Below are 26,837 nucleotides of genomic sequence, written 5' to 3'. Positions count from 1 at the left end.
ATTCATGTATTCAATTTAGAGTTTAAATAAGTACATAAAGCCAAACGTATATGTAGCCAAGACTTCTGCATGCTCTCAAAATTAAAATCTTCTTCAAGGTCAGACACTGTGCTACCCAGACATCATGTATAGACCTGTAATGTGGCTGCCCAGCTACTGGGCCAGAGCTGATGTTGCCATGTAAACTGCCTCTTCCTTTCCGGCAGCAGGGGAGCAGGGAGCAATACTGGCTTCCTAGGGTTTGATCTTTGCACCCTCCCTCTGGGTCTCACTGCTTGTTAACTTAACAAAACACTGCTCCATAGTCTGTGAAACAGGCTTTTCTTCAGAGACTCTGCCATCCTCTGATGAAGGGAACATTTTTATGCTTAGGAGAACTGCTAGAAAATGAGGTGACACACAGACTAATTTTAAGGAAAAGTTAATAGTTAATTTTATATGTTCTAACCTAAAAACATTTCAGGAACACAAATGATATATCTGAATACTTCCACAAGTAATCATTATGTAACTCTTTGACCCTAATTCTTAGAACACAGGTTCTGTACAAACAAAAAAAGGAAAGGAAAAAGAAAAGGAAAGGAAAAAGGGAAGGAAAGGAAAGGAAAAAGGGAAGGGAAGAAAAGGAAAAAGGGAAGGGAAGAAAAAAGGAAAGGAAAAGGAAAAAAAAGAAAGGAAAGGAAAGAAAAGAAAAGGAAAGGAAAAGAAAGGAAAGGAAAGAAAGGAGAAAAGGAAGGAAAGGAAAAAGGAAAGGAAAGGAAAGGGAAGGGAAGGGAAGGGAAGGAAAGGAAAGGAAAGGAAAGGAAAGGAAAGGAAAGGAAAGGAAAGGAAAGGAAAGGAAAGGAAAGGAAAGGAAAGGAAAGGAAAGGAAAATGAAAAAAGGAAGGGAAAGAAAAGAAGAAAGAAAAGGAAAGGAAAAGGGAAGGAAAGGGAAGGAAAGGAAAGGAAAATGAAAAAAGGAAGGGAAAGGAAAAGGGAAGGGAAGGAAAAGAAAAAGGAAAGGAAAGGGAAAAGGGAAGGAAAGAGAAGGAAAGGAAAAAGGAAAGGAAAGGGAAAAAAGGAAAGGAAATGGGGGAAAGGAAAAGAGAAAAGGGGAAGGAAAGGAAGGAAAGTTCTTCCACTATCATGAAATCAAGAGAAGAGTTTCTACTAAGTTCTTGGAAAGAAAACCCCTATCTTCAAGATTCTTCCTCTCCTTGACAATGAATGTTCCTGGTCACACTGTGCTCCCACTATAAAAGACTAGTGCTATGTGCGAGTCCTGGGGCCCAGCAATGCAGAAAGAGCACTGTTTGGAATAAGATGATATTATTTGGACTAAGGAAGAATATTAGTTAAAACTGGTGCATATTAAAATCCCACAGGCACCTGTCTTAGCTAGGGTTACTACTGCTGTGAGAAAACACCATGACCAAAGCAACTTGGGAAGGAAAGGGTTTATTTCACTCATAGTTCAGCAACAAAACCACTCAGAGCAGAGATGATGCAAAGCCATGGAGGAGTGCTGCTTACTAGCTTGCCTGCTTTCTTGGAGAACCCAGGACCACCAGCCAAGCGTGGAACTACAAACAATGGGCTGGCCTATTCCTCCTCAATCACTAATTAAGAAAATGCCCTACAGGCTCGCCTACAGACCAATCTTATGGAGGCATTTTCTCAATTGAGGCTCCCTTCTCTATGAATGACTCTAGCTTGGTCAAGTTGACAGAAAACTAGACAGTACAGTACATAGTGAAGTGTGACTGGTATTAAAAGGGAAGACATGGAGTCATGAGGAGCAGATGGTCATGCACCAGGCAGAGAGGCCTGGGGAAAAACCTTTCCCTCACAATCCTCAAAGAAAGCATCCAAACTACACTTTTCATGCTTCTAGCATCCAGAGAACTTTGAAACAATATAGATTCCACTGTGGTGTTTGAATAGGTACAGCCCCATAGACTCAAGTGTTTGAATGCTTGGCCCATGGGGCGTGGCACTATTAGGAGGTGTGGCCTTGTTGAAGTAGGTGAGGCCTTGTTGAAGTAGGTGTGGCCTTGTTGAAGTAGGTGGTACTTAGTTGCAATAGGTGAAGTCTTGTTAGAGAGAAGTGTTACTGAGGAGGACAGGCCTTGGAGTCTCCTCCTTTGCTCAAGCTTACCCAGTGTGGTCACAGTCTCATTCAGCTACCTGCAGATCAAGACAAAGAACTTCTCTTAAACCATGTCTGCCTAGATGCTGCTGTGTTCCCATCATGATGATAATGGACTGAACCCCTGAAACTGTAAGCCAGCCCCAATTAAATGTTTTTCTTTCTAAGAGTTTCCTTGGTTATGGTGTCTCTTCACGGCAATGAAACCCTAACTTTACAACATCCCTTATTTAAACTAGCTCTTTTGTGAGACTTGGTTACAGCCATTATAAAACTAATAAAATGACTCAATTACAACAACTGGAAAAGTGTCTGTGAGGTGCCTAACCAATAGCTCTTAACTAAAATTTCAAAAGTCATGATTTCAAGTTTACTCTTCCCAGCTTTGGCACAAATTTCCTCCTGGGATGTCTTTCCTTTTACCTCACTATAAAGGTTAAAAGTCTGAGAGGCTCTGGGAAAACATGAGACATCAAACAGCCGTGTGGGTGCTGGGAATCAAACCCAGGTGCTCTGAAAGAGCAACATGTGTTCTTTACCTAACTACTGAGTCATCTGTCCAAACAAGTAGGTTTTTGTTTGTTTGTTTGTTTTGTATTAAGAGTTTGAGTGCTTTGCCTACAGTGAGCACTGTGTGTATGCCTCATTCTCAGAGAAGTCAGGAGAGGGCACTGGATGCCCTGTAACTGGTATTATAGGCAATTGTGAGCTACCTTGTGGCTGCTGGGAGCCAAACTTGGGTCCTTTGCAAGACAACAAATGCTCCTAACTACTAAGCCATCTCTCCAGTCCCATCTAGTTCTTTACTTTGGTGGTGCAGGTGGTGGTGGTGGTGGTGGTGGTGGTGGTGGTGGTGGTGGTGATGGTGGTGATGGTGGTGATGGTGGTGATTGTGGCAATGGTGGTGGTAGTAGTGTGGTTCTTGGATATTTTTTAGCTTATATTTTATCATTGCCTTGGACTGAGAAGAATTACAGATAAATATTCATCATTTTTTATCACAAAACAAAATAATACTTCAATCCTTTCTGAAATATATGTTCTTTTGTGATTTTGTATGAGACAACATATCTCAGAGAAAGTTGTCTGATGGCTAAAGAGTTTCTAAGCTTCAGGCCCTGAGTATCAGTAATGCACATATGGCATTGTATCTAAAAGCAGATGGTGGGTTGGTATTTTATTCTTCACTATATGATGAGAGAGAGAGCAAGACAAAAGTCAGTTTACAAACAACAGGGATTGTATTGTATAGTATGTGTGCATGAACCAGGAGGGGTGGGGGCTGACCCACTCTGACTCCAGTTACAGACTCACTGTCAAGAGTGCACAAGTCAGGAACTGTGACATGATTCCAGGTTACTTTATCATCTTTGCTTATTTGATAAAAACTTGCTATATTTGCAAAGGCTAAAACACAAAGCAGGTAATTTCTTATAGCTGAGTTGACATTGTTAGAATCTGGGTGTTTTAAAGACAAAATAAGTAATGACCATTTTCTACAGTTAAAATTTTAATGAGAATACGTAAAAGCAAATAGATTAAAACAGGAAGCAATATATAACCGGCTCAGCTAGCAGCAAATCTCGCCATTTCTCACATTTCTGTTCCCTATTTTATCTCTTCTCTTTCTACTTTGTCTTCCACAACGGAGTTAAGCAATTGCCATTTAGATATATAGTTCTCTCCAGTTTATCAACCAAGAAATATAATTCTTAGTAATTTATGAATAATACCTAATCAATTCATAGTGTATAAACAACCCTTAGCTCACTTCATACCTAGGAGAAAATACAAAAGTGTTTCCAGAAAGAAACAAAAGAAACTAGAGTGGTCTCCAGCCACTGCTGATGTGACCTCAAAGTGCAGGGACAGGGGACTACATCATGGATGCAGGGCAGGGACTGAGACTCTAAGTAATCTACGTTCCTTAAGAACTTAATTGTACATATTTTCAACTTTAAATCATACCCACTTAGAGATTAGACAGTTTCTTCAAAATGAGTAAATCGTTTCCTAAAATCCATTGAAAGGAAATTTATAAAGGCCATCAATCAAAGCCAGATGTGTAACACTTAGAGAATTATTCTTTCACAAGCAATTTGGGAGTCACTTTGTCTGGGATGTGGTCCTTTCAATTCAATATTTTAATTTAAAAAATTAAAAATTCATCAGTAGAAGAAAAATAAGCAGGCATAATTCTTACTAATACTTTGGGTTTATGCTTTTAATTTTGCACTGAGAATTCTAATTCCAAGTAGAGAAGGTTCCTACAGTGTCTTCAAATTCAGAAAAGTCACTTTTCACTTTTCATTCAATTAAGAGAAAAAGCTCAAACAGGTGGAGTCTATAAAAGAATTTGAACTGAGAAGACTGTTGCACAACCCATTGGTCCAGTGCCATGAATGGAAAGGTTGTGTGCTAGAACAGAAACAGCATAAAGTAACTACTGGATCGAATGAAAACAAACACAGAGGCCTAGGGGAGTGGGCCTTCTCCACAAAGGCGATGCTTTCTAATGCCCAGCACTCACTGGAACATGCCTGTGAACTTAAGCTGCTTTGGCTTTCAGATGACGCCAACCAGGGAAGTTCATGACAGGACCAACGCCTCCATCATGCCTCCGAGTGCACAGACTTGTTTTAAACGATGTGATAGAGACCTAACAGTTACATTCTTCCGGTCACACTCCTCTACAGAGCTGCTACATCAACACTTGCACATCCTCCTTTAGAAGCTAATGTTATAGGAAAGGCTGATAATGGCTACAACTGGAAGACGTGAATGAGAAACACTTTAGTCTTGACTGGAGAGCAGACATAAAGCAGACCCTGAGGCAGACCTCAAGGACGAGGAATGCCAGCACAGGCTTCCTCAGCTTCTCCAGAAGCAGCACACAAGCAAAAGGACTGTGTCTCAGCACAGAAACGGATTGTTTTTAAGGCCTGGAGAAAGAAAATTGCATTCACATTCAAAGAAATACGAAATTTAAAAAGATATAAAAAATGTTTTAAAGTCTGATTTCTAGATTTACTTAACCATATAATTACTTTAATGGCTCAATACTTTTTTAATTTATTGGCCAAGGCAAATAAATGTATATATTCAAGTTATATATCACTATACATGTGTACTGAGTATAATTATTTTTAATCTGTTTAAATTTAATAACAATAAAATGACAGACAAATCTGATCCTCTTCAGGCATAAACGAAAGTAAATAAATAAAGTAGTTAAAAGAATACAGAGTGAATACAGCTAGTTACTTATTTATGAATTAATGCAGGATTTGGACTAAATAGGTATCTATCTTTAAGAATTTTTTCTTCAAATTTATATCAAAAGGGATGTTATGTTTTTAAAGTCTAAATGGCTAATTATTTAATAAGTGCTTAATTAAATACCTATTCCAAATATACCAAAATATAAATAATTCCCTTTCAAGATAACTATTTGACTATATCTGAGAGAAAAACATTTTTTAGAGCTCCCCATTTTGCCAGAGTTCTACCATAAACTCGCAGTACCACAAGAAATCAGATTTGGAAACCTTGAGTTAATGGCAGCTCAGCTACAGAGGATCACAGAAATATACCTTTGATGAGCAGACAAGAAGGCAAACCTTTTCAGGTGTGTCAGAAAAGTCTGAGGCAACAACTTCTCCTTAGTATAAATTAAGAAAATGAAGGTTACATTTTAAGTTTGCTGGCTATATATACATAATGTCTAAGGAAATATATGATAACAGACAAGTAAAGCTGATCAGACAATATTCCAGGAACAAATTTAAACCTTTCCTAACTACCAACGTCTCCCAATGGCACAAGAATACACGGTGCAGAAGGCAAAATGGTTGTGAGCTCCGTGCATTTACTCTTCACTTCTCACTTCCGGGTGAGCTGGGTTGGCTAGGTGGAGATACATGGGCTCCTATACCCCGTCCCCTCTTCTCTAAGGAGAACAAGAACAGTCCCCCTTACAAGCTGGCCTGATGCTCAAAGGGGCTACTCTGTGAGGAGAAGCTCTAGTGAGGAGTTTGCTGAACACCGCAAGCTAACTATGCCATTTGTGTGATGCAGACTAGTGCTGGGACTCATCCCCAGCCCTCCTCTCTTCTGCTTCCTGGATCTCCAGATGTTCTTCACGTGATTGTCTATTATCTTTAAATACCACCTCCTAATCTGAGATATCAAAAGTGAAAGTCAAAATAAATAGTAAGACACTTAAGCTAAGGCAGAGTGTTCAACAGGGAAGATATTCAGGAGACCAAGCAAGAGCTGTCAGTTGGCAATACGGTTTTATGGCCAAGAAGTCAAGACTGGGAAAGGTCATATTTGTCATATTTTCTAAAAACAGAGGAAACAGATTTCTGGCTAAAGAAAGTAGGCTGATATCACAATTACAGGTGCTCCCCGCCACAAGATGACAGTAAGAGATTTTCCCTCCCCCAATTCTATACACAAGAATGAGTGTACAAGATGAAACTTCACAATAATAAAAGGTCATAAATAGCTTTTCAGGGACAAAACATCTAAATTCTAGGAAATTATGAGGAAAAATGAGATTAGATTTATGTAACAGAATTTGCAAACCATAAAAGCAACAGCACCAGGTAACTTCGGAAGCAGGAGAGAAGATATACGCAGAAGGTTTAATAAAGAAGATCACATTATGTTAAAAACTGTTGGCTTCTCAGCTCCTTTCCCGCCTAATACTTAATCCAGCAAGGTGGCATCTCTGTCCCATAAAAGCAGAAGACAGTGGGCTTTGTCTCTAGAGGAGACAAGCAACCATGTACTGAAACCAAAACAAATAAGTTATTCCTTACACGCAGAGTTTTCGAAGATAACTCACTAGTGATGGAAACCCACGTTGCCATTAGGATGATGGGATAGGTAAGGAAGAATGACTAAGATCAAACTATGCAAAAAGCCAAACGAGAAATGCAGGGATCATCTCCTGTGTACCGTGTAGAAGCATCACCTGTCAACCAAAAGCTAATGGCCCATTGGCAAAAAGCAGGAAATAGAGTGGGACATCCAGCAGAAAGATAGGAACTTCGTAAGAGAGCCATGCGGGAAGAGTAGCCCAGACTCTGAGGAAATGGGAGTAGGAACTAGAAGAGGTAACTAACCAGCCATGTGGCAGACATGGAATAAACACGTTACGTAAGTTACGAGCTAGTCAGAAGCAAGCCCAAGCAAGCCTAGGCAAGTATTTGTGCATAAATAGCCTCCAAGTCATTATTCCGGAACCGGGTGTGGGTGGAAAAGCCCGGAGAGTATGAGAACCACCTCATCAAGAAAATAAAAATAGAAAACACTAAGAATCAAGTGCCCTGGGCCAACAAGGGCCCAGAAAGATTGTACCACCAGAGAGCAAGCATGAGGCAGAGCTCTGCGCACAGGTCACGGTTGGTCAGATCGGTCTTCACGTGGGACTCCTGACAGCAGCGCTGTGCCTGCTCTGTCGCCTTCTTCTGGATCTCTTTCCCTACCTGGACTGCCCTGCCTAGTCGGTCTTACTACAACTTGGTACGCCAAGGAGGGAGGATATCCATGGAAGGTCTGCCCTTCCAAAGAGGACTCGGAGGAGAGGGGACAGGGAGGAGGAGCCGCCATAGGAATACAAAGTAAACTAGTTAATAAAAAAAGAGACAAAGAAAAGAAAATTAACAGGGCAACTACGTTTATTAACAAACAATACTGACATCACAGAAGAGCTAAGCCACTCTCCAACAGGTACATTCCAGTAGCAAATCTGTACAAGAAAACTTTGTCGCAGAATTCATGCATGTCAGGGCTAAGAATAGCAGTCAGATATAATAATGTAAACATTAAATACTGCTCAAACCAAAGTTAGTAGAGCTGTACTTGGCAAAAAAAAAAAACTGTGTGCAGCTATGAATAGGACAAGAAAAGGAACAAAAGTCTTATATTTCTTGTGGGAAATCAATAGCACCTAAAAAAATTCATGTAGAAGTAATACAGCCTTGTTATGTGGAAACATGGCCAAAAATACCAAGATGGGCAGCTAAAATGACTGGTTAGACTTTTCTTAGATGCAGAGACTTTCCACCAGGATTTTAAAGACAATGTGCTTGGAAAACATGGGTAAGATGCATATAAAACCAATAAAATTAAAACAAATTTCCTAGTTACTAATGTTTACATAATGTGAAAATTATATAAAGAAACAATGAAGAAATGTGTTATTCAGATAAAACTATTAATGTATTATTATGTTGTCTCTGAATATTTCTGCTGCATATGCGCATACAATATGCATATACAACTTTCTCTTTAAGTGAAACTTAAGCATTTACACTGAACATGCAAATTTCTGTAGCACTTTCTTTAGAAATTAGAATTGTATCACCAACATAAAGAAAACATTCTGCTTACCTTACCCTTCCTCTCTTCTCCCCTGTCCCTCTCCCGGTCCCTCTCCCCCTCCAACCCTCTTGAAGACTCCAGTATGATGCCCTGGTAGATGTCAGTCACTGAGGCCTCTCTGTTTTACACTTTCACTCCTCTCCCCAGGATAGAGCCCTGACCGTTTGGAAGCACTCCCTACCATAGTCCCATTGACTGTTGAAAAGCACGAACTAATGTCCTGGGTCTCTGCTTAAAAACAGAAACCCTTTAGAGGCTTCTGATGTTCCCAGAATAAATGTTAAATGGTTTCCTTGCTAGTGCGGCCCTACACAATCTGATCCTTTCCCACACATGCAGCTCCATTTCAAAGGCTCGCACGGTGGCTTTTTCTTGCCTCAAAGCCATGGCACTTGCTCTTTCCTCTGACTGGAAGAACCCCTCCTTCTCTCTTCTGACTATTTGCCTAACTCCTATCCTGAATAAGACCTTCAGCTGGCTTATTGTGTTCTACACACACAGTGGCCTCTAGGGGAAATGAGAGTTCTGGATCTAAATGAGACATCCCTTTAATAAAATAATTTGTGATTTTTTTGTGTCCGTGACCTAGGAAAATGGAAAGAATATAAAACGTCTATTTTGATCTGATATTTGGTACTAGCACAATGTTTTGTGCTGAGAAAATAGTAAGTACCCATATTTGTATATTAGCATTCAGAATTCTAAACTCTAATGTCATGTATGTATGCCTGTGTGTGTGTGTGTGTGTGTGTGTGTGTGTGTGTGTGTGTGTGTAAAATCAACTATCTGGTCAGAAAACAAAAAACAAAGTACTAGCTGCTCTTCCACAGAACCCAGGTTTGACTCCTGCCCCCACATGGTGGCTCATACCATTCTGCAGGTAATCCAACCTCCTCATCTGGACCTCCACAGACATTAGGCATGTGCCACATATATACACATGCAAACAAACACACACCAAAATAAATAATTTTTTAAACCTGAAATCAAGTACAATCTCTGCCTAGATGTCCTATAAGTACAGAAAACTAAACATATGCAAGACTGTACCCATCCGTTAGACATTACTTCCTACAGCAAGTTTCCTCCACTGTTTTCTGGGCCTCCCGTTTAAATGGTTTCTGTCTCTAGTCAGTCCTACAGCAATTACCATACCACAACTAGCTGTCTCTTTCTCTAGCATCTGCCTGACCTGCCTAAAAACCTCAGTGCTACAGTGATGTCTAACTGAAGCCAGTATGGTCCTGGTCTTTCCACTCTGACCTTCACGTTTCTATTTCCCCGCAAGGACACGTCACGGCTGCCACACTGATGTGCTGCAGCACAGCTGACCTTTAGTCCCACACTTGCTCCTCAGTGCACGGAGGTCGGCGGCAAGTGTCTAATCCTCTGTTAACAGGGGCCAGTGAGGCAAACGCTGGCTCCGCTTACTGCATCTTTACAAGTGTCTTCTGCTGGTCACTGCTGTGGTTCACAGATGTCACCACTAAGTAAGACTGTTCCGTTGCCCTCTGTTGGCAGCCTGCACAGTGTTTTCTGGTACCATAGAATCTAGACAGCAGGAAGGAGGCTTCTGAGTCAGATCCAGGTCCAATCATGAGTCCTGTCTGTAGCCCAAGTATGCACCATCTTCAGTAACAGGGACTCCAACCCCTGAGGCAACCAAAGACTACACTGAGAGTCTGTATTGTGTGTGGAGTCACACTACCCTGCCCAACCACTCGAAAGAAGGCTCTTCATGCTTGTTACTAGGATTTTTGTTAGTCTATGAATCTTGTAGGGAGCACTATCAGCCAAAGTGGCTTAACTTCCTCACAGATAGACAGACAGACTGAGTGAATGACAGACAGATGTATACACATTGTGCATAGTTTTAGGTAAGTATTAAATAATATGATTCCTTGAGGCTTTAACAAACTATTTTGGTGTTATCTGTCTCTTACCGACCCTCTCTTCTCACATTCAGATCACTTGCATGCTGCTACCCCTTACACACCCCGACACACACACACACACACACACACACACACACATACAGACACATACACACACACATACACATGTTGTTCCCTTATTATTTCCATTTCCTGTGGTTGTTGCACACCGTGAGCTCCTCACAGCTGAGGATCCTGAGCTAGGAAGCACAAGCAACAGATAAAATGTACCATTTGTCTTTCTGGGTCTGGGCTGCCTCCCTGACTCCATCCATTCACCAAAACTTTCAGGCTTTCCTTTCCTTTGCAGCTAATAGCACTCTGCTATGTCTATGCACAATGTTAAAGCTCTGCCACTCAGCTGCTGAAGGCCGTCTAGGTTGTTCCTTCCTGGCAATTGCAAATAGAGCAGCAATGATTGTCTAGTCCTTTGGGCACAGGCCATGTGTGGTATAACTGGGTCATATGGTAGATTTATGGTAGTTTGTTAAGGATTTTCTATACTTATTTCCAGAGTTGCTGCACCAATGTATTCCTGCCTATGGTAAATGAGGGTCCCTCTTTTCTCCTCAACCTCACAAGCATTCATTGCCAGTCATTTCACTGATCTTAGCCATTCTGACTGGGGTGAGATGAAATTATGCCTGGGTACTGGACAGCTTCCCAGGGCAAATGGGGTCATGGACATTACAAAATAATCCACTAACACCACATTGCTAGATCAGCATTAATTCCTACAGCATTCTAAATCTTATCCTCATCCTCGAAGACAAGAAGCTTCATCATCACCCCCACCCAACATCAAAGAAGCTTCTCTTTACAGAAAAATCACAGAAACCCACAAGTAGACACAATGCAGACGTAAACGGGTTGTGGAGAGCACAGTCCCAGTGGATTCAGCTGCATCAGCCTCTGTATCTGCGTTCAGGGAGGACTGCAGAAGACGGGGCAGAGAGACTGTAGCAGCCAAAATGCAAGAGTGAAACAATCTCTCCTAGAAATGACCACATAACAGGGCCAGAGCAGTGACAACATCATGACGGGGAAAATGCCCACCTAGACAAAAAGAGGCCACAAACAACTGCTGAGGGGAAGCGAATCAGCCTCTCGCAGAGATAAGCCCCTTACTGGTTGTCAGTGCAGAGTGGTCAGCCCTGAAACATATATACACAAACAACAAAATGGAATCAGCAGGTTGTAGTAACATATCTGTGCATATCTGTATATGTATATTGCATGTATCATGTATGTACCAATAACATAAGGAGGTTATCAGCTTGATAGTGGGGTGTGGACATAGGACAGAGTACCTGGGAAAGACTGGAGGGAGGAAAGGGACGGGGGTAATGTAATTCTATTTCAATGACAGTAACCAAGAGCAGCACAGGTAACACAACCGTGTATAGTTAGCACATTGCAACTATGAAGTTTGCTATAAAATGTACTATGTATTTCAAATTTCTCTGTTGATTTTACCTTCTTATACTATAGTTACCCTTTTTTCCAAACAAAACAAGCTTCATGATCCTATTTATCCTTTCATGGTTTTGCTTTTATTCTCCATATTCCCTAAATTTCCCATACGTTATCTAGCCAAATTAGACATAAGACACCAAACATTCATTCTCTTCAACTATTTACAAAGTTTCTGTAAGAGGTACCAGAACCAGTCAAGGAAGCCTGTGTAGGTGTGGCCTCTCCCAGAGGAAAAACTGAGTCCAGAGCTGAAACATGCTAGCCCACTTGACCTGGCCCTGACCCAGCCATCCTCTAGCCCTGAGCTGCACTCTACAGCATCTTCACCTGGCCATCACTGCTCACCAGGTCCTGTCTGTGACAAACGGCCTTTGTTCTCCAGAAAATACTGAGTAACAGAGAAATGACTCCTTAAAGGGAAAGAAAGGCCCATGAGAAGCTCACAGCAACATAATTTCAGCAGGAAAATATGTTTTAGGAACTAACACCAGGAGAGGGGTTGGAGAAAACCTATCTGTTTTTTGCTTGGGCCATACAGTAAATCATATAGCGTATTCACCAGGGCCATATACACTGCACATCATAAACCTTGGACACAGAATTCTGAAAACTAAATGAAATCCGTCCATCCAAAGTGGTGATGGAGAAAGAAAAGAGAAAGATCACTAGTTCCAAAGGTGAGCCAAGCAGGCTAGCTCATGCAGACATGACCCAGCAACCACTGGCCTCCAGGCCAGGAGGGTGGGAGGGAAAGAGGGAGAGTCAGAGTCAAAGGCAAGTAGACCAGATGTGAGTGAACAGTGAAGGCCTCAGCTTCGCAGAGCAAGGTCTGAAGTGAAATTGTTCTCTCTCTCTCTCTCTCTCTCTCTCTCTCTCTCTCTCTCTCTCTCTCTCTCTCTCTCTCCCCCCCCCCTTTTACATTTAACGCAACTATGATAAGAATGTAAGTTTCCTACTCCAGACATTCACAAAATATTGACAGTTGCCAATATTCAATGGGATTACATTCCTTGAGGAATCAAAGGCAGGCAGGCACTGGTCAAGGTCATCACTACTGTTTAGCTACAAATAATCCACAGTAAATAAATCTGTGCTTCCTATGCTAAGAAAGGCTGTTGAGACAATAGATCCTAATTCTAAAGCCATTTCTATTCTAGATGTTGTTATACACCTGCTATAAGAAATGACTGGATTTCTTTAAATGTAATGATATTTAATGAATATAAAATATATAGGTTTTGTCCAATTTTCCTTCATTTACATATTTGTTAAAAAATATACTCTCAGCAGAAAGATCTACCTTTCTTCAGCAAACATTTATTATGTTTATTCTGAAGTGTTATTTCTGAAGCACTCTAGCTTATACAGTAGAACAGATAAGGTCCTAGCGCTTCCAAAACAAAGTGTGATAGTCAACTAACTCCCACAGCAGAAACTCAGGCATTGTTTCTAGGTCAGAAACAGCAGCAGGAGTGACCTGGCTCGTGCCTTCCATAGTGATGGCTACTGGTGAGCTTTGCCCAGGTGAGCACCTTCTCCAGGAATTAGTCTTCATTGTTCTTCCCCATCTCTACCACAGATCCCACTTCCTTCAAGAGCCAAGCCAAACAAAAAAAAAAAAAAGGAGAGGGCACTTACTATCTTAATCCAGCCAAATGTATCACTTCTCAAGAGGGTCCTGCATGTGCTTATATTGTCACAAGTCAGTGTAGGCTGAGAGGTCTCGGTGACACTGCATTCTGGAAGTGCCCAAGGTCTTCCTACCTATTTTGACTTTGTGCTTCAGTAGCAAGACTCTAGGCCACAACTGATACTGCATTCTGAATATACAGAAATCTACTTTCACAGTAAAAAGGTAAGACAAGTAAAAAGAAGGGTTTGGCTGAGTATGGAGATGCATATCCCCATACTTGGAAGGCTGAGGAAGAAGGATTAAGAATTCAAGGCCTGCCTAGGCCAGAAAGAAGGCTCCAGGCCAACCTGTTCTTTACAACTATATAGTATCACGTGAAAAGAGTGGAAGGAGGAAGAGTGGAGAAGAGGTCAGCCTGCCCATTGCATCTAAGAAGAAAGGACATACCACTCTACCTACGGCTGCACAGAGAACACCAGTCAGTCAGGAGCTAGAACAGAAGGGAGGTGTGGCACCCGCCTTTATGATGTCTATACAGAAAAAGCAGATCAGGGAGAGGTAAGTAGGTTAGAGTTAGCTAGCTCAAACAATTTCAACAGGCTCAGGATGTAAGTCCTGGCTGCTGGTACCTCGACCAGGCCCTGGAGTGTTATTAGGGCAGGGAGATAGCAGCTCAGTCTATCTATCTAAGTGCAATACTAGCTGGGCAGCCTTACATCTGAAAGGTGCCACAGGGAAGGAACCATTTGCTACCACTGGGAATTAGCTAGCCCAAAGGAACAGTATGTCCCAGGGCAGTAAGACTCCAAAATGTCACAGTTTTATGAATTACAGAGAATAAAAATATAATTACACGCCCAGATCACACCTCTGTGACAGAGTTCACACACCTTTACTACACAGGAGCTCGAACAGCCACTGATGAAAGAACAGCTGCCTTCATCCCTGAGAGCAATCAGTCCCCAGTCGCCACAGCCATGCATTGATGGCAAACCCAGAGTCACTTAAAGGCGGAACTCCCTCGATTCTATCTTTTACACCTGAGCTTGAAATCAGTTCATCAAACAGTAACTATTTGTTACAACTAAAGAAATCACACTACTGAATTAGAATCATTTGAATATTAACACTTTAAGGTACTAGAAGGTCACATGTGCTAAACTTTGCAAGTATTTGTCATGATCTGGCAGAGCCTCTCAAGAGACAGCTATATCAGGCTCCTGTCAGCATGCACTTCTTGGCATCAGCAATATTCTGGGTTTGGTGGCTGAATATGGACTGGATCCCTGGGTGTGGCAGTCTCTGGATGGCCTTTCCTTCAGTCTCTGCTCCAAACTTTGTTATTTCCCCCTGTGAATATTTTTGTTCCCCCTTCTAAGAAGGACTGAAGCATCTGCACTTTAGTCTTCCTCCTTCTTGAGCTTCATGTGGTCTGTGAATTTTATCTTTGGTAATCATAGCTTTGGAGCTAATATCCACTTATCAGTGAGTACATACCATGTGTGTTCTTTTGTGACTAGGATGCCTCACTCAGGATGATATTTTCTAGTTCCATCCATTTGCCTAAGAATTTCATAAAGTCATTGTTTTTAAGAGCTGAGTAGTACTCCACTGTGTAAATGTACCACGTTCTCTGTATCCATTCTTCTGTTGAAGGACATCTGGATTCTTTCCAGCTTCTGGCTATTATAAATAAGGGTGCTATGAACATAATGGAGCATGTGTCCTAGTTATATGTTAAAGCATCTTTTGGGTATATGCCCAGGAGAAGTATGGGTGGGTCCTCAGGTAGTACTTTGTCCAATTTTCTGAGAAACCGCCAGACTGATTTTCAGAGTGGTTGTAACAGATTACAATCCCACTAACAATAGAGGAGTGTTTCTCTTTCTCCACATCCTCACCAGCATCTGCTGTCACCTGAGTTTTTGATCTTGGCCAATCTGATTGGTGTGAGGTGGAATCTCAGGGTAGTTTTAATTTGCATTTCCCTGATTGTTTCAGTAAATATTAAAAGGCTGGCTTAACCTTTTGTTCCCACCACCCCCACCCCCAGGTCTCCTCTGAGGACACAGCTCTAGTGCAGAGCCGAGTACATGCAGTCCCCACAACACTTAGTGCTCCAAGCCACCTCTAAAAACTCAGGCAAGGTTCACTCCAGGTGTGCTTCTTTATTCCACCGCCCCGTACAAACATAACTCCAAAGCCCAGTAGATTTTCAAGCAGGTTTATATGTTAAATTCTCAGTCCACAAACCCTCTAAACAATGAGCTTACATCCAATAGACAAAGATACAAACTGTCTTTCTATGTAATATAAAAAGACCTATAAAAACAATAAAAATATTCATATCTATTTATTATCAATTAAGGTCACTTGGATCGAGATCCTCCTTCTCCAGCTCCATCTTGATCCACCCAGGATCCTCCTGCCTCCACTTCCGCTCCTCAACCTTTCCCCACCTGTCTCTCTCTCTCCTGTCCAATCATGTATGGCCTTAACATAAATCTACACCTGATGACTAGGATGATGAACATTTCTTTAGGTGCTTCTCAGCCATTCAGTATTCCACAGTTGAGAAGGGTTTAGCATGCTCCAGGAGAAACTGACGACCCATACAAAGGCAAATTCTCATGGGATTACATACCAAAAAAAAAAAAAAAAATGAAACCGTAAAACAGATGAATCAAAATGCAGGGGAATTTGTGATATCAGATACAAAGTTTTCTACAAACTACAAAAAAACAAACCATGAAATGCTGATTTATATGTTGCAATGTGGTCACTTAACCAGGTAAAAGTTGAGATTTCTTACCAAAGGAGGGTACCAGAGATGAAAGTAACACATTATATTACAACATTTAATATCAATAAGGATAGTTGTTTTTAATAGTCATGGATATCCTGAGGAGGAGAAACAGCAAAGCAGATGACAGCCAAGAAAATAAATGCATTCTGTAAACATTCACTGAGCCGATACTGTTTTCTGTGCTAGGGGTGCAGCTGGAACAAAACAAGGAAGAGACAGTGCCCTGTTTTCAAGAACCTGAGCAATGAAGTCAACAAATAAATGCACAATTAACACACACACACACACACACACACACACACACACAGTCATGTTACATAAAGGCTAGAGCACCTTTCAGAGGGGTGCTCACCATTCTTCCTGGGCTAAGACCTGAAGCAGAGGTCTGAACATGATGAGCTGTTTGAATAGGATGGAAAACCAGCAAGGGAAGCAATAACAAATACAAGGATCTGAAGAGAACCAAGTTCACTGATTATCAGACATAAGAACTGAAGTCATGATAGACAATTTGCAAACACTAGACTGAAAAAAGTGAGGTCAACACCAAGTAGGCAAGACAGCTCAACCATTAAAGGCACCTGATACCAAGCCTGACAAAGAAGAGTCACCCCAAAGTCAGCAGGAAGTAGCTAAAGATCATGACAACCCTATTCCTGCTCCACCATCACCTCTTTCTAGTTTTTTTCTTTTTTTTAATTAAACCAAAATAGAGGAATGTTAGCGTTCCTTCTTGGCTCTGCCCCACAGTTACCTGGCAATAGTCAGGTATGCCTGGCTTACTATAAAAGGGGCTGTTTGCCCCCTCCTCTCTCTTACACTCTCAGCCCCTTCTCTCCCTCACCCCTTCCTCCCTCTCTCCCTTCTTCCCCCACTTCCCATGCTCCTGAACTGCCTCTCCTCTTTCCTCCATCTGCCTTTCTCTGTCTCTACTCCCTTCCCAACTCCCCTTCCAATGCCGTAAATAAACTCTATGCTATTTTAAAAAAGAAAACAGTTATAGAAGAAAACTGGCTGAGTTGTAAGCATGGATTTTAAAGAACTGAGCATGAAAATCCTTTAGCGTACTCTCTGCGTGTGTCAGGTGATGGCTTTAGGTTTCTATATCAGCTATTTTAAGGTGTCCTGAGGAAGCAAATGTTTAGCAAGACTCCATTTATAGAGACATGTCACCACCACAACTTCTTTTTTATTTTTGTGTTTTTGTTTGTCTTTAAGATGAGGTCTCTTTATGTAGCTATGGCTGTCCTGGAACTCTCTCTACAGAGCAGGCTGACTTCAAAATTAACAGAGGACCACCTGCATCTCTGCCTCCCAAAAGCTAGGACTAAATGCACGGTGTGCCACACCATACATTTTTTAAATACACAGGCACCTCTTTAATGCCTCATGAATGTCCATAGAGGCAGCAAATGAGAACGGGAATAAGGTGAGAGCATTTTAAACAAATTAAATAAGGGAAGACCTTATACAACTAAAACTAACAGCATGTTGTCAAGTTAATGAATTCTTGGAGCTCAGTGAAAATCCTGAGCAAATGCTCATGGTCACAACTAAATCTTACCTGGAAGAAGGTCATGCCCCACCCCACACCTTCCACCCACTCAATTACAAAACCCAGGCTGGCCAAAAAGCACAGAGTGGAATGATAGGTCCAAGCTCATAGATGCTCAATCCAGCATGTGGACTACCAATCCAGCCCATGGACTACCAATCCAGCCCATGGACTACCAATCCAGCCCATGGACTACCAATCCAGCCCATGGACTACCAATCCAGCCCATGGACTACCAATCCAGCCCATGGACTACCAATCCAGCCCATGGACTACCAATCCAGCCCATGGATTACCAATCCAGCCCATGGACTACCAATCCAGCCCATGGACTACCAATCCAGCCCATGGACTACCAATCCAGCCCATGGACTACCAATCCAGCCCATGGATTACCAATCCAGCCCATGGACTATCAATCCAGCCCATTGACTATCAATCCAGTGTATGGACTACCAATCCAGCACAAAGATTACCAATCCAGCATGTGGACTACCAATCCAGGATTTATGGACTACCAATGCAGCCCATGGACTATCAATCCAGCCCATGGATTACCAATCCAGCCCATGGACTACCAATCCAGCCCATGGACTACCAATCCAGCCCATGGACTACCAATCCAGCCCATGGACTACCAATCCAGCCCATGGATTACCAATCCAGCCCATGGACTATCAATCCAGCCCATAGACTATCAATCCAGTGTATGGACTACCAATCCAGCACAAAGATTACCAATCCAGCATGTGGACTACCAATCCAGGATTTATGGACTAACAATGCAGCATGTGGACCATCCACATGGAAGAGATGGGAACCAAGCCCAGGACCTGTCTTGCCCTGACTGTACCAATTATCCACTGCTGTAATTTAAAGCTGAACACTCCTGCTGGAATTCAAGCTTCCTAAAATAGTGTTTAGTCCCACAGTGCCACTGCCCTTGGCAACCACAGAAGCAGTTAAACACTACATGGTTTAAATGTGCCCCATCACCTTCATAAGCTGTGTCTAGAGAATACCTACTGCTCTTCAACATAGAAGCTGTCTTCTGCTCACACTAGGCTTCCTTGCTTCTTTCAGGATGAACACAATACTTTTAAACACCTAATAATTAGTTTCTACAAAAGAAATATCTTTTACCTGTCTCTCCCTGTTCTTCTTTGCCACTTACATTTCCGACCGGGTCCAGTATTCAGAGTGCTTCCATGCCTGAATGAAGTCAAGTCCCACAGCAATTCCAAGCAGCTTCACTGATGACTTCAGCACACAGCCTTTTCTTTCTTTAATTTCTTTTTCACTTGCTCTGTGAACCATTCAATTAGCACCTTATTATACTAACACCTCGTTTAACCGGCATCATTGGAAAAGCAAAGTGTTCATCCAAAGTGAATATTCCAGACAACATAAGCATTAATTTAGGAGGCAAAGAAAGTGACGTGAAACGGTTCTCTCCATAGTCACAGACAGATCCCAGTTCAAACCAAGTCAGTTCCTCTGAGCTAAGTTTCAACAAATATCAACAGGCATATATATGTAAGTTTGTAACCTCATCTTACAAAAAGAGGATGCAGTACCACCTTCACAGAGTTGCTGGCTGACAGAAATCACAGAGAAAGTATCTAGCAAGCATCCTTTAAATCACAGCTGAGCCTGCTCCCCTACTATTTAGTGCACACTACTATATGCACTAAATATAAATTTTATAGAAATACTAATTATATACTTTCATACCTTTTTCAAGAGTGAATACATATTGAGAATTTCCTAATAATTCCCTTATTACTCAAAATGGACTCATCCAATAAGTATTAATCAACGGCCATAAAATTAACATCAAAATGATGGAGTTACCAGCTAACATTATTGTGGGTTTTTTTTCAACTATTAACTCAAAGATCTTAACAGTTTACTAAAAATATCATGTTTTTATCTTTTATCTTTTTTAGATGGCCAGAGGTTTAGAGTAAAGTCACTAATACATTCTTGGGATAGAAGTATTGTCCTCAGAACAGTACTCATGTTTATTAGTACTTTCAAAGTCTACAGAGGTACAAATGAATCTTCGGCAGTCTCCAGTGGGAAATTATCTTTATGTAAGAGGAAATTTCCTGGCTAGTTACTAAGTTGTGGGCTAAAATGACTTGTCTACTTCAAGCATTCCAGTGACCATTTTAGTAAGAGCCATAAAAATAGGTCAATTACCAAACAGATTTCAATTGACACAGTATTCTTTGATCTCTGTGTCAATAAATCTATAGGAGAGATAACCATCTAAATAAGAAGACACTTCATTCTCTCTCTCAAGAACATAAACCACTTGTTTGCAGATTTCTTTGAGAGAGATAATACCTAACAGTTTGGAGTGTGTGTGGAGGGAGAGATTGCTTTGTGTTGACTTGGTTTTAGTTATATACATATATGCAGTTTGGGAATTGGCTAAGATAAAGTCCTGAATAGATCATTGAAATGTTGTCATGTCAAGTATTTTGTCAGGTGAATAAAACCCGAGTGTTTGAACTCAGCAAAGCACTGGGTTTCAAGCCTTAACACAGTCGATAAGCTGGCCTTTGCTTTGACATTTTATATCCAGCCAAAATTACCTTTTATACCATCACTTGCAGGAACTGGAAAGTCCAAGCATTTAAAACACTCCATTCAAGTGGAAAGACATCTCAAAACCATAAAATATTTGTATTTCAAAAACTAAAATTTACAAAAATCATGGCATGTTACCATCTTGTTTGCAATGTTTGAACTCTTTTGGTGCCACCTAGATGTGAAAGCGAAGACTTATCTTCTTCAAAGTTAAGAGGTAAAATCCATGAGCCATAAAATAGTTAAATATTTCTCATATAAAGGCATTAAAATGGGTGTTCTTCATGAACACAGCAGTTGTCTTTACAGTATAGATCCTCAAAGTAATGAAGGGCATTACCAGACTCTATATTTCTTCATATTATGTAAGCAATATGTTCATTATTTTAAATAAAACTGTTTTGCGTTTACACATTCAGTTTCCCATCAAAACGCTGAAGATTAAATGGAATCCCACAAATCTAATTTAGTCGGTGAAGCTCTAAATCATTGTCTACCAGAAAAGGGAAGACTTGTTTGTTTTCCTCTTCTGAAGCTTTCATAAGAACTTCCCTTTTTACATTATATTCAGGGACTTGGAGGAGGAAAGGATTTAATTATAATTTTTAAAACATGAAAAAATATTATAAAAAAAGAAAACAGAAGTGTCAAATTTTTCTCAAGTTCTGGATAAATAATTTTCTCATCATTAGAAGGGGCTCTCAGAAGATAATTTAAAGTTTAAAATCCTTCTACATGCATAATTTTAAGAGCTTTAAATTTAAAACACTGATAAGTATTGTTACCTTTCTTCATCGAGCAAGGCAAGGATTCCAGAATCTGTCAATAATAATGTCTGCCGAATAAGCTCATTTCCATGTCAATCACAAGTAAAAACCTATCAGTCATAAGCAGAAAAAATAAAGACTCCAATAACCGCCAGATTCGATGGAATGGATGAAATATCGTGGTGGTCACAGTGGTTTGTAAACACATAAGGAAGAGACGGAGCCCCTGTGGCATTCAAACGGCTAAGAACTGGGCCCTCTCAGGCGTGGTAAATGACAGCTGGGAGAAGTCTCCCCAAAACACCAACAGCTGGAAATAAAATACTTGTAGCAATCAAGTTAGCTGAAGGCTCTCCCACAGACCCAGAGAGTAGCAACTTCCATCTGAATGAAGGCCCAAAATACTAAGAAGTACTTATTAAAACCTAGTGCATTTTTGGAAAGATATGAAACTATTCTCTGTCAAAAAAAGAGAATTCGAAATGTATTAACGCATTATCAGCCTCATAGTTACTTGTGAAAATAATCCCAAATCAAAACTGGCAAGCTGTATCAGCACACAGGCAGGACGGCGTTGTCTGACTGTCGTTAAATTAGGGATACATGGGGGGGGGGGCAGGAGATGCTATAGAAACAAGCTGTAGCTCTCTCTTTGCCTTCTTACACTGCCTGAAGTACAGATAAAAACAGCCCAATGATTAATATGTCGTAATTGCTTCCACACTCACAATAGCCAAGGAAAATTTAGAATAGACAATATAATAATAACCTTAAATATTTAATGCCTTTTTATTATTCTGAACTGTTCATATTTTACATTGTTCTTTTTATTAATCATTTTATTTCTTTACATTTAAGTGCTATCCCCCTTCTTGGTCAAATATTTACTGTCTTAAAGGGCTGACAAAGTTGGGCTGTGATGGTCTTCACCCGGTTTTAGTCTGCAGTTTGACATAAGTAGCTCATCTCTCAGGCATATTCAAATAACAATGGGCCACTGTAAAACACAAATTCATACATTTCAAAGCTGGTGGTATTAGCAAAGGGACAATCAAAATATTGAGACTATGCACAATGCAGGAAAACCTAGGAAATGACTTAGAAAGCCTCACGAACTTGCATGGAAATCGTTCTTTTAAACGTGACACAGGAGAAGCTATGTGAAGATGGCATCCAGGGGAGTGGCACTGCTATCTCACCTGTCAGGGACTGATGTCACAACGAGGTCAAAACCACGGCCTCTGCATTATGGTTTACAAATGCACACACTATCTTATTCAAGAAAAAAACTGAATTGATCTATACGGTTTTACAGTTGACTTTAAGTGAACATAAGCATTCACTTAAAGTGAATTCGTTTAAGTAGCTGAAGCACTAAGTTACGGAAGAAAACTACACCAGTGCTTTGCTTAAGAACAGCAGTGAGCAGACGTGGGCACTGTCTCCTGCTGACAGTACATTACATTAAAGACACTGATTTTAACTAAATTTAGTGTATTTTTATACTATAAAAAGATAGCCCAAAATTCACAGCTTCGTTTCAAACCTCTAATCAATCATGAGATGAATTGTGTATTCTGTACTTTAATGATATAGACTGTTTCTAACTTACATCTTACACTTTTTAATCCAAATACACTTTCCAACGATAAAATAATTCTTAGTAAGAAATTGACATTTACCAGTTACTCACAACACACTTTATAAATATCACTACTGACAAGAAAATCGAATCATATCATATCAGAAGACACATGATAAATTAGCCAGACTCCCCATCCGCTGCACACTCGCACCTTCGTATAAATGTGCACTGCTGCAGAGGACGGCTGCATTTACCAGTCTGCTTGCTGTACCACACTCGATGAAATTAGGCTGCTTTTATTTAGCACCTCAGATTACGTGTTTCCTGCTCTCAGGACACTAAAAAGAAAACTCTGGGTACCTGTCTACTTAAGAACTTCAGAGGGGGCACAACAGCTTTGGGAGGAGGAATTCTAAATTAATCTCCGGTTTTCCAGGAGGAGCTATGGCTCCCTGAAACCTCTCCTTCCCTTCCCCAAGCCCTGCCCCCTTCGAGACACTGAAGCAAGGCACAGCACTGCTGGACTTTCTGTCTCTTGACAGGCTCGGCCTCTCTTCCTGGCTGTCTCCCAAGCACAGACTGTTCCCCATGCCAAGCGCTCTGTTCACTTCTCTGGCAAGGTCTGTCTCCTCACTGCTGGGTCTGCTGCCTTGAACAGTACCTGGCAGACAGCAGGACCCTGAATGAGAATGTAATGAGTGAATAGACAACAGGATTTAAACTAGTTTCAACTTCTGCTCTTGAGGGAGGTATTTATTGGGAACCTGGAAAATGACCAATGTACACACGTTGTCCTCTGTCACCTCTGTCCCTCATACTACGTTCTGTTCCTGGTCTGCAAAAATCTTGTGTATTAACTTTTCTTACCTTCTTCCCTCATTCAAACTCACTTTTGTTGTACTTTACTGTTTTATTGGGGTGGGGTTGGGGTGGCATCTGAGACAAGGCCTCCCAGGGCCCAGGCTGACCTGGAACCCTAGTCAAGGCTGGTCCTGAAATCCTGATCCTCCTGCATGCTGTAAGATACATGTGCACCATCAAACCTAGCCTTAAAAGACACTGTGGTTCAAAGATGTGCTCACGAAAGGCGAGCATGAGATTCAGAAAAACTGTCTCTTGGGCTGGGGGTGTGGCTGTGGGAGCGCTTGCCTGATGTGGATAAGGCCCTAGGTTCTCTCCCCGGCACTCTATAATCATGAGGGGAAAGTAGGCTTGTGCGTCCGGGTCACTTCTTTGTCACAGTCCTCTCCTGTCACCCCAGGATGTCCCAGAATTCAAGCAGGTATGCTACGCCACTCACTTCCTCACAAGGCCTTGCTGAATTATTTGTATCAATTAAATTGTGTTCCCAATAGTAAAATAAGTAAATAATAAAATAAACAGTAGATTTTATACAAGTGCCTTTGGGTTGTTTTGCTTTGTCTTCATTAAACAGTTCTTCAAAATTCCCAGGCATGTGTGGATATAGAAAAATAAATCTGAAAGGTCATATGGATATTTTTACTTTCTTCTTTTGTGTTGAGTGATGGGAAGATACAACACACACACACACACACACATACACATACACATCTACTCACCTCAGATAAGAAGCCTACACAACAGACCAAAGTACAGATAACACCAAAGTCCAACTTGCTGAACCAATTAGTTATACTGGGGTTACTTACAGGAACAGAAATGACCAAAGACAGCTGCATCACCAAGGTCTATCCCAGCGTGGATGACAGCTAGCAAAGCTGGGAACCTGGAGAACACTGAACAGTCTGCAGGAGCTCAACAGGTTGGAGACTGTCCTTCCCAAGTGTCTGACCTAAACCTCTTCTAGGCAGCTAGCTGGTCTGGTCTCAGACTTCTTGGCAGCTCAGTTTTACTGCTTACTCTGGTAGGGAGGAGCCCAGTGAATCTGGTCTGCTTCAGGGACTTCCTGAAGCTATTTTGAGCTGTTTACCTTCCTGCCTAGGTAGCTTCCTAGAGGATAGAATGTTTTAATCTTGGGGAAAATTGTTAAACAATAATTTTCCTTACCTGTATTTTTTAAGTTATTTTTCCCATAATGCATTTGGTTTACCCACTGACAGCCTGCTGACTGGTAGGCCTAGCAAGCAATTATTAATTTAGTTTTATTAACCATATCACAGTCATTTCCCAATTGCCTCTTGGAGATGACCCCTTTATTCTACTCTAAGAGTCAGAAAGGTTCTAAAAATCAATTGACAAAAAAAGCTAACACTGTAACCTATCCTAAAGCTCATTTTTAAAAGTTATACATAGTCACCTCCAATGCCTATGTACTAAGGAAACAAATCCACTTACTGGCTTCTTTCCCATACCCTACAATGACCCATTGTTGTCATAATTTAATAAAAACTTAAAAGTACAAGAAAGTAGACCACAGTCATTAACAAAACCTCTTCACAATGTGACAGAGTCAACAAACACTTCTCATTGAACAAATGTGTCCAGTGGAACCACCTCCTTTCCCTGCAGTTTCTTTCTGCTTGGTCTTTCTCAAGGAAGGCTTTCCACACTGCCACCTCTATCTCTTTGCCTTGTCCCCAAAATACGAACACAGTCCGGGTGTGGTTACGAATGTCTGTTTTAATCTCAGCACTCAGGAGACAAAGGCAGGTAGATCTCTGTGTGTTTCTGGCCAGCCAGGGCTACATTACATAGTGAAATTCTGCCAAAACCAAGAAACAAAATTATGTTCACTTGGTAAAAGATCACCAAGCTATGCACTAAAGACAAATGCATGTTTCTGTTTGAATCCCATACCTCCATGACAGTATTAAGTGAATAAGGGAAGCCTGGGCATGGAGTGTGGCTCTGACAAGTGTGGTTTACAAGACTATGAAGCTTTCTAGGCCTCGGTTCCTTTCATTAGCACCAATGAGAGCATCAGGCCTGGAAGTGCGCTTGAAATACAAGTGCTGTTAGCTTCTAAACAGTACATCTCTGCCCCACCCCTTCTCCATCCCAGTATCTCCAGCCGAGATTTACCCTCTGAACTCCAAGTCCTACTTAGCCAATTTCCCCAAGGGCCCTACCTCAAATATAAATGGCACTTCGATCTGAGCATCTTCCTTCTTACACTTTCCCATCCTGCCTCCTGAGCTTCTTCCACGACCGTGACTGAAACATAGTAGCCATTTCAGAAGTCCTACTTCTTCCACACTGAAGCCAGAGCCCGGCATATTCTGTGCCCTGAAACTTCTACTGTATTAGTCCAAACAAACAAAAAAATAATAAAAAAGATAACCACATAAAATTGTACTCTCACAGCAGCTCAGTTACAAATGTCTCCCAGCTTCCCCTTACCCAGTTCTCCGGATTCCTTACAAAATCATGATTCCAGTGTTAGCTTTTCTGCTTAGAGCTCACTCAAGGTTACAACTTGCATACTGTCTCTAGAACCAACTTTACACTGAGTTCACAGCAGTCACCAAAACATTTGGCCCTTCTGTATTTACAGCTCAACTTCACACTGACAATAGTCAGAAAATATGCATCTGCCATGGACTGCTTTTGTCATGAATCCAGAAACAATATAGCAACTACTACATATTATTCACATTGTAATAGATAAGTAATCTAAGGACTGAGAGCTTGTGGGGACACTGCATGCACACAGTAGACCCTGTCATGCAAAGGACTTGAGCTTCCACACAGGGGACACAGGGGATCCACAGTCATAGGATCTAGGCCATAGGCTCCACCCACAACTAACTAGCCTTACCCTCTAGGACACAGTGTCTTCTCTCAGAAAGGTCCTGAAACCTTCTGCTAACACATTCTAAGTGCTGATAGCTGGGGCTGGGGTCACTGGTGGGCAGAGATGCCTGAACTGAGGGGACACACAACAGAGCACATGTTATGCTGTGTTTCTTTTCTTTTTAATCGATAAAGAGATAATAGAAAGCAAGATTGATATAATCCCCCTATCACAAAACACATAAAAA

General features: G+C 41.2%; 1 protein-coding gene across 4 annotated transcripts in view; it reads right to left on the bottom strand.

Annotated features, from left to right (window-relative positions):
• SSBP2 (single stranded DNA binding protein 2) overlaps positions 1-26,837 on the bottom strand; it is a 226,015-nt gene that overhangs the window by 186,824 nt on the left and 12,354 nt on the right. The window lies entirely within an intron of this gene.

This window comes from Micromys minutus, assembly GCF_963924665.1.
Source record: "Micromys minutus genome assembly, chromosome: 11".
Taxonomy (NCBI): domain Eukaryota; kingdom Metazoa; phylum Chordata; class Mammalia; order Rodentia; family Muridae; genus Micromys; species Micromys minutus.
Note: the sequence above shows the minus strand (reverse complement) of the source record. Positions and strands in the feature narration are given on the sequence as shown.